Source organism: Varanus komodoensis, unplaced genomic scaffold (assembly GCF_004798865.1).
Source record: "Varanus komodoensis strain SLA01 unplaced genomic scaffold, ASM479886v1 scaffold1, whole genome shotgun sequence".
Classification (NCBI taxonomy): Eukaryota; Metazoa; Chordata; class Lepidosauria; order Squamata; family Varanidae; genus Varanus; species Varanus komodoensis.
The window spans coordinates 64503988-64517858 of record NW_025335268.1 but is presented as its reverse complement, the minus strand read 5'-3'; positions in this window follow the sequence as shown (position 1 = coordinate 64517858).

Below are 13871 nucleotides of genomic sequence, written 5' to 3'. Positions count from 1 at the left end.
ACAAAAGTATCAACATATTTTAGTTTATAGCTCTTATTGCCAGTAAGAAGAAAGCATTTCTGACTTGTGGAACAGAGGAAACCTCACAAAAAACCAGGGATCAGAGGAGGGAGAAAGAAGCGCAGCCAGAAGTCAGTGTGGCCACCTAGGGAAGCCCAAAGCCCGAAGTCCAGATTGGGCCCCAATGTCCGAAATTCCCTACTGGGTTCTGGGCTACTATGTTGTGGGAGGTGAGGATTTGAACACGTGTGCATCTCATTGTGAGCAAATCACTCTAGGGAACTTTTTTAAATCAACCATTGGATGTGAATTTTCTGAATATAGGAACGTTTCAATAAAGAAAGACACAGGCCTCAAGTTTAGCAGATGAAACTTTTGTGGTTGTGGAAAAGAGTGATGAGACGAACTTTTAATTTATTGTGCAATTTTTGTATCTCAGACTACAAGGTACATGACATACACAGAGTTATATGTATGCATGTATATGCACAGTAACCCCTTCTTATTATTTGAAGGAGAAAATTGTTGCTTATTTCTCATCTCGCTTTGCCTCCAGTATTTATCATCACACATGGCCACAGATTCAGCAATGGTGCTTTTTGTTCTGAGTAATACACATCATCATGCCATTTGTATAAATGTGTAATGATCCCTCATGAAATAGAACGGAACATGATTATTTTTGAAGAATCACATCCCAGGGAGCTGTTAGTGTGTCTATGATTGCTTTTCCTTTAGAAATGTGCATTTCATGCCACTTAATATGATGGATAACAGTGAAGGTCATACACTGTCAGGAAGAGATATAAATTCCGAGGTCCTATTTAAAATTAATAAATGGTTTATGTCACAAAAGGTGAGCAGTCAATGAGCAGCTATTACACCTCAGAGAGTTAACATATCTTACGTCCCCCTTCTATGCTGCATGAGCCAGGAGGATACATTTCTGAGAACCATGCTCGGCTTTCCATCTTTGCATATATTAATATATATTTCTATTCATCCCCCTATACTTCTTTGAATCTCAGCTAATTACCGATGCTACTCTTCACTTCACGTCATGTAAAACATGAGTTGAAAGAGTCTTTAAGGATCACTGTCACAGTAAGAGGAGAAAGGGAGAGCACTAAGACTCAAGTACAACCAGTATAGTGCCTACGTCTCAAGAACCAGAAGCTCACCCATCACAGGAAGGTCTAGTTCATCTTAATCAGGATCTGCTGAGTTGCATTTGCTTCACATAGTTGATGGAAAACAAGGCTCTCCCCTCTTAAAATATTGTACAGTTCTCAAACGTTATTAGGTGTTGCCTGCTGTAGAGTTCAGCATAAATGGTGGACATTCAGCAAATTCTGGGTTCTAGACTTTTGCAAGAAATACAGATTTATATATAACAGCCAGAAAGTTGATACTAACAAAACAGCCCTGGCCTTGCAGCAGAAAGCATCAATATAAACTGGTTGCCAACTTTTTCCAAGAATCATTTCTAAGAAGATAATCTTGTATTCAGTATACAATAATATTAGAGTATTTAATTATGGTCTTATACTGTCTTGTTCTGAACACTGCTTGGATATAATAAATAAGATCACAATTTTGCATAAAGAGTGGCACAAGTTTAGCTCACTCTTGAACTATGGACTTCTTTATCTGAGGCTTTTAACCCACTGCTTCCTCAAGCTTCTGGATTCTTATGGGATTAAAATCAGTTCCAGTTTCTCTTTCTGTGTTCCATTACACAATCATTAGATGGCACCAAGTTTAGTAGAACTGCACTAGTAAATCAAGGTATCATTCCAGTTCTTTCCAGGATTTATAGAGAAGAGAAGAGAAGAGAAGAGAAGAGAAGAGAAGAGAAGAGAAGAGAAGCTGGGAAAATTGTAGCAAGGCAAGGCAAAACAGAAGCCCTGGAGAATGGGTGTGGCAGAAACATAATAAATAAAGAGTGGCAGCAGCTTCCTGCAGAATGCAAGAAACATGAGTGATTTGTTGAACTCCGCTTGAAGTATTTCAACTGTGATCTATCTATCTATCTATCTATCTATCTATCTATCTATCTATCTATCTACTGTTGTGTGTATTCTGAGAACACATTGAAGAAGCCATTATATTTCTGCAACATGTTGGTCAGGAAAAAATATTTCAGACACTTTGACAATTACTTCTTTCTTGCTTTGGTGAGGCCTTGGGTATTTTTCCCTTTTGTCAGTTGTATAATAGAAATTACAGCATTAAAAAAGTGATTGGCGTGTCAAAGGAGAAGGGAGGTTTTGTACCTTGGGCAAAAGCATAACCTTGCAAATGAACAGTTAGTTTACAAGTACATATAGAATCCTATAGAACAACCTTCCCCAATCTGTTCCATACCTGACAGATCTGGAGGGAACTAGTTTGGGGAAGGATGCTAGACTCTTTTTTTTTAAGATACAGCCAATACTAATTAATATGACAGAGGCATTTGTCCCACACAACATGGGTTTGTCACAGGACTGGAAGGCATAAAAACAGTGTCTCATTAGTCTTTTAAACATTTATTCCCGATTCTACATGAAATTGATACTTAATCATTTTCCCAGTGTACAGCAGGCACTTATTGCACAGGGAAAACGTAGAGAATGGAAAGTTTATAAAATCGCTGTCAATCTCTGCTCCATTTGAAAAATGATTCATTATAATGGGCCACTAGCGGCAGAGTGCCTCTGAATGGAAGCCTGTAATTAACTCAGCTTCATGTTTTATTGATAGCATTTGCTGTTTTCTGGGACCTGTGAGAATACATCTTGCGGAATGTGGGACCCTCTGGATACAGGCTGCGCATCGAAGTACAGTTTCCAGGAAGTAAGTCCAGCTGAGTTCCCAGAGACTAAACTTGTCAGCAGATGTGTGGCAGATCAAGGCTTGGTTTACTTATTCTAAAGTGATGAAGGTTTAAAACTGACTTGATGAGATATGGTGTGCCACTTGTCCTGACAATGTGTTGGATGTGAAAGGTAACATAAAGATGCTTACTCGAAGATCAAAGTCAGTGCCTTACGCCATAAATTTCTCTAGCTCAATACTGTCTATTATGGCCTTTCCTGACCTGCCTGACTCCAGTTGTGTTGGACTTCAGTTCCCATCAGCACTACCCAACAAAGCCAATGGTCATGAGCTGCAGAACAGTTCAGAAATGATCGCTTCCATCCTTCTAGGATACTAAGCTAAAACCCAGTAAAAACAGAGAGAGAGAATATAGAAAGATGATGATAGGGAGAGGGGAAAATAGCAAAGGTTTGGGATTTCCACAGAAACTGTACACATGCTCTGTTATCTCTTATATGACCCAGGTGTAAAATATTAGCCATCCTAGGCTCCCTGAAGGAAAAAAGGAAGGATACTGATTAGACAGACAGACAGCAAAACATGGTAAAAGTTCCTCAGGGTCCCCATCATATCTCTTAATTCCTACATGTACAATTTAAACTCACAATAGAAGCATCTTACCTCCCGGAGACAACTGCTGCCTCTTGTCAAGTCTTTCTTTCCCTGCACACATGGGAAGCATTCGTAAAACTAGCCAAGTGTGCTGGCTGGCTGGCTGCGGGCATCCTGGTCCCTTTTGCCTTTCTTTGTGTGTGTGTTCCTGCCACTAGACTTCCTTCCGGCTTTGATCAAGTTACATCATTACTGACAAAAGGCCATCCTGTTCACATGGAAATACCTAACCAGGACAATATTTGGAAATCCAGTGGCATGTTCAGAGGATTGATCTGGCCCACAGCCTACACCTCCTATGTCTTCCCTAACACACACACACATACACAATTAAGTTTATTTCAGAAGTCATTTGCTTTAGTTATAATTAAAGGTAGAGATGCTGTTATTTATAACCATGCAATTGAAGATAAACCTGAGATAAAGGAATATATTGACTTATGTGAACAGTCATGCATATTTTATCTCTCAAACCTTCACAACTGAAAACTAACACTAGCTACATCCTGGGGTCATTTCTGACCCCACCAGGCTGTGCCTATGGCAAGAAAAATGCTGAATCTGATATTCTGAATCAGAACCTTTCACTGGAATTGTTCTTCGAGGGATTGAGGAACAATATAAGCTTGGCTTGCTGCCAAGTACAACACGTACAAATAATTACTGTTTGATTCTTCCTGAGACTGTGCAAAATGAGAAAATCTGTATAATACTTTTTCTACATAATAATAGTTTGGCCTGCTAGCTTTCCTAAAACGGATTTTAATTCTGTTTGCTGCAGGTTTTAACTAAGAATCATAACTTTAAAATGAGACCAAGATACCTGTATTATGCCTTTTTGTGGGAGGAGCTATTTTGTGAGTGGGGAATAAAAGTACCCCATACATCTATACCTATGGAGATTCTGGGGTCCTTTTGTGCTCCAGTCATGTTTGTTTTATTAAAAGAATTGTAAAATGTAGGAAACTGAGATTCAGGGCCATTTTAGAGTAATAATGAATCACCAGTATTACTCTGTGTAAGTTACAGTACAGAATGTAAACTGGGGGGGCAGGGGAGTTAAATTTACCACAGAATGCAGGATGAATGGCATAATGCTCAGATCCTTTTAAAGACAGTTCTGTAAATGCCTGTTGGTGCAGTGTTGGACAAAACACTTGGATTTAGTTACAATTTTGCATTCAGATGCAGAATTTCTAATTCAAATTAATTAGTGCATCTTCTTCTTGTGAAAAAAATGTTCATCGAAAAGCTCAAGCTTTCATTCTCCTTTCTTACTAAGAAAAAATTATGGAAAAAGTACTGGGATACTTTAAACCTATTAAGCAGTATAGAAGATAAATAAATAAATACTACTTTAGAATGCAGAAGCAAAATTCAAAGTGGCCTTGAGAGGTTAGAAGACTGAGAAGAAAATAGCAGAGACAAATGCTCGCGCGCGCGCGCGCGCGCGCGCGCGCGCTCTCTCTCTCTCTCTCTCTCTCTCTCTCTCTCTCTCTCTCTCTCTCTCTGGAATAAGTTGGCGTTACCTGGCTTGGCAATGGTACATGTAAAAAGATCTTGGAGTTGTAGTTGATCAAAAGCTGAGTCTGAGTCAGCAGTGTGATGCAAATGAAATTCTAGGCTGCATGAATAGCTGTACAATCAAAAGCATGGAAGGTGACTGTCACATTTGTTATCCAGTTCTGTAAAAGTTGGTTCCCAGGGCTCTTGAACTGTAACTGTAATATAGCTGTGAGTTTTCCAACTAATACTTGGGTTCCTTGTGCATAAAGTACTGCTGTGGTCACTACACCTTGCCAATAGCATTCTCCAGAGTCTCCCACAAGAAGCATCTATGACTCTTTCCAGAAAACCTTAGCATCTTCCAAGAAAATTAATTGCAGGATTACATACTCATTTCCTATATATAGGACCTCCGGCAACTGGACTAAATGAGGTTCTGGACACTGCCACTTATTCTAGTTAACTGTCTAAGTGTAATATTCATCATAGACAAGAGTGATTTCATTCTCAGAGTGACTCTCCCGCTTGTCTTAGCAGACCTCTGGGGGTTCCTCCATCTAGGTCTGTTTTTTGCAACATATTCCAGATGAATAGTTACTGAAGGAGGGTGTGGAAGTGGAGACACAGACTGGCACTGCCCTGGTGCAGGAATGGAAGGGAAAACTAGTGAAATAGTCTGCTCACCTCCTCCTTTTCCCTTTCCCATCCTATAGGCTATTCTGGAGCTTCTGGCGTGTTTGGTGCAATGTATTATAAGGTTCCTACCATCTGCATTCTAGTCAACGTCCTACCTTTTTCATAGCCAATAGGTTCCCAGGAGGTGGTTGGGCTTGATTGCTCCGGAGTGACCACATCAATAGGAAATTTCATCAAGCCAGGCCTAGTGAGAGTGGAGTCATGATAACAGTGCCATCCAGGATAAACAGAAACTTCCCAAAAGCATTCAGGATCTCTTGGGCCTGAACCCCTAGCCCATCTTAATAAATCTACTGACCCTGCAAAGGTGTCAATCTAAACTTTATTCTTCAAGTTTCTTCTGTTATGTATGTCAGGGATACTGTGGTTCAAGGTTGCTTGCTTGCTTGCTTGCTTTTGGACTTCTTGAGCTCCTGCGTTTTGCATGCTGCAGTGGCTCATAGGAGGAATCTTACCAGACTGCTTATGTTGCACTAAAGGGCAGTTAGACTTGGGAGGGCCTGCTTGATCAGTACCTGGTTTTCCTGCTATTCCACCCAAAACTATCACAGGATGTGCTGAATGGCTCACATTCTCCAAGCTAAGGCAAGAGGGATTTGCTAATAGACCTGCATATTGCTTTCAGGAGACAATAAGATAATTGTGAACAGCTGCATTATAGGACAGTTTAAGGTGGCCTTGAATCTCCGAAAGGAAAATAAGTGTGTGCAAATCAAAAAGAAAAAGAAAAGGGGGGAAGAGGGGGTACCAGCTCAGTTCTATGAATTCAGGAGGTTTTGATGGCTTTCTGCTAACAGGAATGATGCCACCAAATAAGAGGCTTCTAAGTAATTAAATTTAGGTTGATGAATCAGAGCTTCAGCCTCTATAGAGCTGCATATGCATTCCAAGATGGTGTCTGGGCTTAAAAATGGAAGCCAAGGCTGTCTGGTGGGGAAATTTGGCAGTTCCCTAATGCAGGCCCCTTTGGCTTTCCAGTTTGTTTGCTTGCTTTTCTGTGGAGCAAGAGACGTACCCATGGCGAGGCTCACCTTGACGTGCCATCGCTAAACCAGAGAGCAGAGCGTCGGCATGCTTGCCGTTCCGCTTCGAATCTGTGTACGTGCAGCACTTGTCTATGTGTCCCCTCACTCTGACGCTCCTCAGCTCTTCAGCCCACTCCGAGCCACCACAGAGACTGACAAGGCAGAAGGAAATACCAACAGTATTAAGTAGAGCCAGCTGCTTCACTCAACATGTCCTCTCTTTAAATAAGTTTAAAAGTTCACCCTCAAGCAAAGTCATTGCAGCTTTAATTCTTCCCTTCTGTCTCCCCAGATATTCATTTATACTGCTTGCGTCAATGAGCTTGACAATTTATATTCCATATCCCTAGTACTCTTTGCATGAAATATCTCTGTTGGAATTCCTGTTTACTCCTCATTTTGGTTCTTACCAGTGCTTTTGGAAACAGCAGGCTTCGGTTAATTAAAATAAATTTGAATACAGATACATTTAGTAAATGGAAAATGTTAGCAAATTGAAGCAATTTTTTTAGCAGCAAGATTCTGAAGTCTTATTAATAAAGTTGAACAAATAATCACACACACATGCACACACCACCCCAAATCTTATGTTCAGGTAATTACAAAGAAGAAGGAAAAACTAAGCATCTGTTATTACTACTGCATAATGCCAGGTCATAATGTGCAGGGTAGGGGTTAACGCAAGAAAATTGGACATGGTGAATTAACACAAAATAAATGATTGTATAGCAATGTAATTACATTCCAACCACTATGCTAATTCTAATTTATATCAATTCAATAATTAAAGAAAACAAGCCCTTGCTTTGGTTTCCTATTCATATTGCTGCGAGGAGTCAATTCCACGCCTGTAGAATGCTGGGCCATAAATTGTACAATGACATAATTCTTAATATGTCAAAGACATTTCTCAGTATGGCTGCCAGATTTGAAAGAAACGCGCTGTTAATCAAATTGGGTCAAATATAAATAAGATGGAGCTAACAAGGGCATAACAAATTCAATTCTGCTTTGGCCAGAGAATTAAATTAAATACATATTAGCTAGTGAATAATACTGACCTTACTGCATTCATTTTAAAACACAGCCTTTGTTGTGGTGATCAACTGCCATGGATCACATTTCTGGTATTTGCATATCTGTTGTAGGCATTGATGGTCTGTCTGACCCTCAAGCACTTCCTTTTGCAACAGTTAGAAGCCTCCCTTCTCTTTCTGAAAGCTTTCTACACAAGCCATTTATTTTGCCCTAACAAGTCCTCCCACACAGTCATTTGTGGTTATTTTACACCATGTCATCATATGCTTTGCAGCCATTTCTGCAGCTTTTTCTTTTTCAGATAAAATAAAGTATGGTATTATTTGGAAAGGACAGGATGAAACACTTTTGTATTTATTCAGTTCAGCCGTAACCACAGCGCCACCTAATGGTTGCATAACGGAACATAAAAAAGGCAGAGAAAGAAAATCTGGAAGAGTGGGGAGAGTATACAGGAGCTGATCTTAATCCTGTGAAGAATCCAGTAAAATGGTAGGTTAAAGACCTCCTGTAAAAAATTACTAAATGAAGCAATCTAATGTCATGTGGTGATAACTCAATCAGAAGCATAGTGATGACTTCCTGATTGACTCTCCAAAGGGTTGCTTGGTAATCTAGGCTACTGCAGCCTTCAATAGTCAAGATAAACCTATTACTGCCACTTTAAAGATGACAAGTGTGGACCTTTTACATGATCGTGACGAGTTTCCTTATGGCAATTTAACTAACAAGGGGGCAATATTAAGAACAAACAGAAATATTTCAGTTGGACTCTGACCGCTTCAGCACAGCCAATGCATAGCAGGAAACTTGGGAGTGTGTTTTTTTGTAGCCAAGACAACACCATCCATGCATAACAGAGGCAATATCAGCAGGCTTGGGGAACACAAGGATTGAAGAAGTACACATTTTTTAAAAATCTGCAAAGTGTCAGGGAGTGCAAACAACAAAAGGAGAACTGCAGGAATGTGGAGTGGCTGAGAAAATGTGGGATGGAATCCTGGGAGAGAGCACAGATGAATGGCTTGGGTCCTGAGGAGGAGCATCACACATTACAGCTTTGTGCATGCCTAACTGGATCACCAAAGTCGTAAAGCACATTCCTCCTCTGTCGGTACTGGTCTTGTCACCCTTGAGTGCTTTCCACTGGAAGCCCTGTGAAACCCCTGCAGAATCATGCTGCCACATAACCAAGTAATATGCTCTGTTTCACCAAGACTGTGGCTGTGGCAGACGCCATTTTGAAAACACCCCCCCCTGCTCAGAGGTTGCCTTGTGCAAGCCTGCCAAGTGTGGCTTCCACTCATGCTCAGCATTGCATACATAAGCCCTGCCCCCGCTGGATGTGTTGCCCGAGTTCGATGAGCATGAACCTCCCGTGGGAAGGCTTCCTCTCATCTCCATTAGATTGCACCGAGAGAAATGGTGAGAGTGATTCTGGAGGAGGGGCTTAAAGCTTTTTCTCGGTCTGCATTTTTCAGCAACTAAACCGATTCACACTTTTCAGTCAAACTCCAGATTGGAATGCACGTATCCTTTAGCACTCTGCAGAAGAATGTGCTAAATGTATATAAAATATGCATTTTGTGGGAAATATGTTCAAATATAGTATGAACTGTCATGCTGTTTGTGAAAATTCAGATTGATGTGAAAGTGGGACAGGATGAATGCAATGACTACTTATGAATGAATGTAAGCAAAATTGACATGAACTAGAAAGGAATATTTTGTCCATCTGTACCCTGTAGATACTTTAGGAGTGTGAAGATTTTTTAAAACAGCATTATTAACTCTCAGTTTCACTTCTGTGTCAAACCAATACTTTCACCAAGTTATTTTTGAACATGGAAATCCAGCATTTAATTCTGGAAGAGAAAGGAAGCATGGTTTCCTCTTATGTATTGGCACTATACCACAGTGCCACCTTTGAGACCAGGGCTGGAGTGCCTCTACTTGGTGTTGGGCGAACGAGACAGATTGGGGATTCTATTGGTGTACCGTGCACCTTTCTGCCCAGCAGTCTCCCTATCTGAGCTGACAGAGACCGTCTCGGATCTGGTGTTGAGGACCCCCAGGATGTTGGTCCTGGGGGACTTCAATCTCCATGCCGAGTCTGGACTGACCGGGGCGGCTCAGGACTTCATGGCCTCTATGACGGCCATGGGCCTGTCTCAACACGTCACTGGCCCTACCCATGAACGTGGACACACTCTGGACCTGGTATTCACGACGGGGCAGGTAGAGGATGACCTGAGGGTGAAGAACTTATGTTTGACTCCCCTGTCATGGTCGGATCACCTCCTGCTGAGGTTTGTGCTCGAGAGCGGCCTCTCCCTCTATAAGAGTGCGGACCCGATTGTATGGGCCCGCCCCCGGAGCCGGATGGATCCGGATGGATTCCTGGGGGCCCTGGGGGAGTTTCCGGCTGACAAGACTGGTGCTCCTGTCGAGGCTCTGGTCGAACTGTGGAACCGAGAGATGACCAGGGCTGTGGACACGATCGCTCCTAAGCGTCCTCTCCCACCGGGCAGAGTCCGCTCTTCCCCTTGGTATACACCTGAATTACGGGCGATGAAGCGAGCTGGGAGACGGCTAGAGCGTGGGTGGAGGAAATCACGGGATGAATCTGACCGAACACACTTGAGAGCCCACTATCGGGCCTATGCTGTGGCGGTGAAGGCGGTGAAAAAGAAGTTTTTTTCCGCTTCCATTGCCTCCTCACAATGCCGTCCAGCGGAGCTTTTTCGAGTGGTGCAAGGCCTGGTTCGCCTGGGTCCTAAGGAAGATCCGATGCCACCCTCAAAGGCCCGCTGTGACGACTTTGCCAGGCATTTCAGGGAGAAAATCGCTCAGATTCGTCACGAGCTGGACTCCACTAATGAATCAGAGGTCTCTGAGGAGTCGCCAATGCCACCGTCTGGTCCAAAATTATTGGAGGAATTTCAATTATTGCGGCCCAATGATGTGGACAAGGTGCTTGGAAGAGTACGTCCCACCACTTGCCTATTGGATCCTTGCCCGTCTTGGTTAATAAATAACTCCAAGCACGGGATTGGGACCTGGATCTTGGAAGTGGTTAACGCTTCTCTGAGGGAGGGTCGAGTGCCTGCCCCTTTAAAGGAGGCGGTAATACGACCAGTCCTGAAGAAAGCGTCACTGGATCCAGAGATGGCCACTAACTATAGACCTGTGGCCAACATCCCGTTTCTGGGCAAGGTGTTGGAGCGAGTGGTGGCGGGACAACTCCAAGCACTCTTGGATGAAACTGATTATCTGGATCCTTTTCAGTCCGGCTTCAGACCCGGGTACAGTACTGAATCTGCCTTGGTCGCCCTGTACGACGACCTGTGCAGGGAGAAGGACAGGGGGAGTACATCCCTGTTGGTTCTTCTGGACCTCTCGGCGGCTTTCGATACCATCGACCATGGTATCCTTCTGGATAGACTTGCGGGATTGGGGGTTGGAGGCACTGCTTTGCAGTGGTTCCGCTCCTATCTCGACGGTCGATTCCAGAAGGTAGTGCTGGGGGACCATGTCTCTACGTCATGGCAGCTATGCCATGGGGTACCAAAGGGCTCCATTCTATCCCCTCTGCTATTTAACATCTATATGAAACTGCTGGGAGAGGTCATCAGGAGGTGTGGGCTGCGGAATCATCAATACGCTGATGATACCCAGCTTTACCTCTCATTCTCCACTAATCCAGGTGAGGCAGTGGCTGTGCTGAACCGGTGCTTGGCCGAGGTAAGGGAATGGATGAGGGCCAATAAACTGAAACTCAACCCAGACAAGACGGAGGTCCTGTTGGTTGGTGGATCGGGTTTCGGAGAGGGTGGATTTGACCTGATCCTGAATGGTGCAACACTCCCTCTTAGGGATAAGGTCCGCAGCTTAGGAGTACTCCTCGACCCGGAGCTTTCTTTGGAAGCTCAGGTGACAGCGGTAGCGAGGAACGCCTTCCTTCAGCTTCGGCTGATTAATCAGCTGCGCCCCTACCTGGAGTACGACTGCCTGGCGACGGTGACACACGCGCTGGTGACTTCCCACCTAGACTTCTGTAACGCGCTTTATGTGGGGCTTCCCCTGAAGACAGTCCGAACACTTCAATTGGTGCAAAATAGAGCTGCCAGGTTGCTGACGGGGACGGGGCGTTATGCTCACATGACTCCAGTCCTCCATCGGCTTCACTGGCTTCCCATTGAAGCCCGGGCCCAATTCAAGGTGTTGATTATGACCTACAAAGCCCTAAACGGCTTGGGTCCTGGCTACCTGAACGAGCGCTTACGTCCGTATATGCCCGACCGCCCTTTGAGATCTGCGGGACAGTCCCTTCTCCGGGAACCCTCCATGAAAGAAATTAGGAGAGTAAGTACCCGGAGGAGGGCTTTCTCTGCGGTGGCGCCCAACCTATGGAATTCACTCCCCAAAGAGGTCTGCCTGGCACCGTCGTTACTGGTTTTTCGGCGCCAGGTAAAGACCTTTTTATTTAAACATCATTTCAATTGTTAAAACATATGATCTGGCCGGGGCAACTTCTTCATCCTTCTCTTTCTCCTCCTATATTTTTATTTTATAGTGATAATTTTAATTTTGTATTTGTAAATCAATGTATTTTTTTGTATTTTTATATTTAATGGTAATTTATTATGTACTATTGTATTTCAATGTATTTTATCATGTTGTAAGCCGCCCCGAGGTTTCAGCAAGGGGCGGCATAGAAATGTTATAATAATAATAATAATAATAATAATAATAATAATAATAGCAGATTTAGAAATGTTCTTACAGTGATTTATATAGTTCCTCTTTTTCAAGGATTTATTTTGCTAATTTAAATGTTTTCCCTTTGGTTGGCTATGGTGCAGGAAGGACCAACCACGTTACCTGTGAAATTAATTGAAAGCCACCTTCTGGTGAAAAATGATCTCCTTTTCCCATTGATCACTACCATGGAGGACCAGTTAACTTTTTCATCTCTACCCAACCACCAAATTACACATTACCTTTCTCATGTTCATGTAACCCATGGACAAGTTAGGTCATTTTTCAAAGAAGTTCTATCATCTCACAATTGTGGTTTTGTTCTTTCTGTTGTTGGTAACACTTAAGAAATAATAATCCTGGTGATCTCAGGTCCTGCAGGTGACAGCAGCCCTTGGGGAGTTAGAACAGGTGAAGCAACAATTCATGAAGCCAATATTGTTTTTTCTTGAAATTACTGTGCTTGGTCTGCTGTTTACTAGGGTTACAAAGGTTGATACTTAGATGGGGCAGCAGACTTGCATCTTACCATGCCCCAAAATATCGACTGTGCGTGCTTGTTCATTTCAACAGGATTTAAAATGGAACAATCCAAATTACCAGCCTGAAAGTTAACAACAAGAAGAACAAGATCCCAATAAATGTAAGCATCTGAATGCTTTGAGATAAGCATTACCAGGACAATTAAATATTGACTTTTTCATATTTCATCACAGGGGACTTACTGAGGCTCCTTGTAGTGCCCCAAACAATATTTTGCCTGATTAATGACAACCGAGAGTCCAAGAATGCACTTTTGGATGCAGTTATATGATTTATGAGGATGGACTGTACTGTCACAAAATAGTGAGGAAATGTTTGAACACTCCAGGACTCGTCATTAGGTTGGATGATTCATAAAGCAGGAGATGGAAGAAAAAGGGGGAAAAAAACTTGGCTAGAAATTAAGCTAGATGTTGTAAACATGAGGTCTATGTTTAACCCCAATTTAAAGATGGAGAGTGCAGACTGACAGAATTAGAGATTTGTAGGTTTTTCAGTTATCAGGTTCCATCTAGCCTTCAAGGATGAAGAAAGCAACCTATTTCTGCAAACATAAATTGCAGCTGGTCTCCAAATCTACCTCTAGATGTAAGTGAAACATTCAGGTTCACGGATAGGCAGAGAGCAGAAGTAAATAGATATTAACAAAGCTGGAGAATCTAAAAGTCAACTGAATTCAAATTGTGCAACATTACCAACAGCAGGGCATCTACAACAGGGATTTTTACTAGCCTTGTAGTCCCTGGCCCAGTGGTGTGTCACATGACACGTGCTCCTATTATTTCTGCCATCACAAGTTAGATTTCTTCTGAGCAGTTATAGAATGAC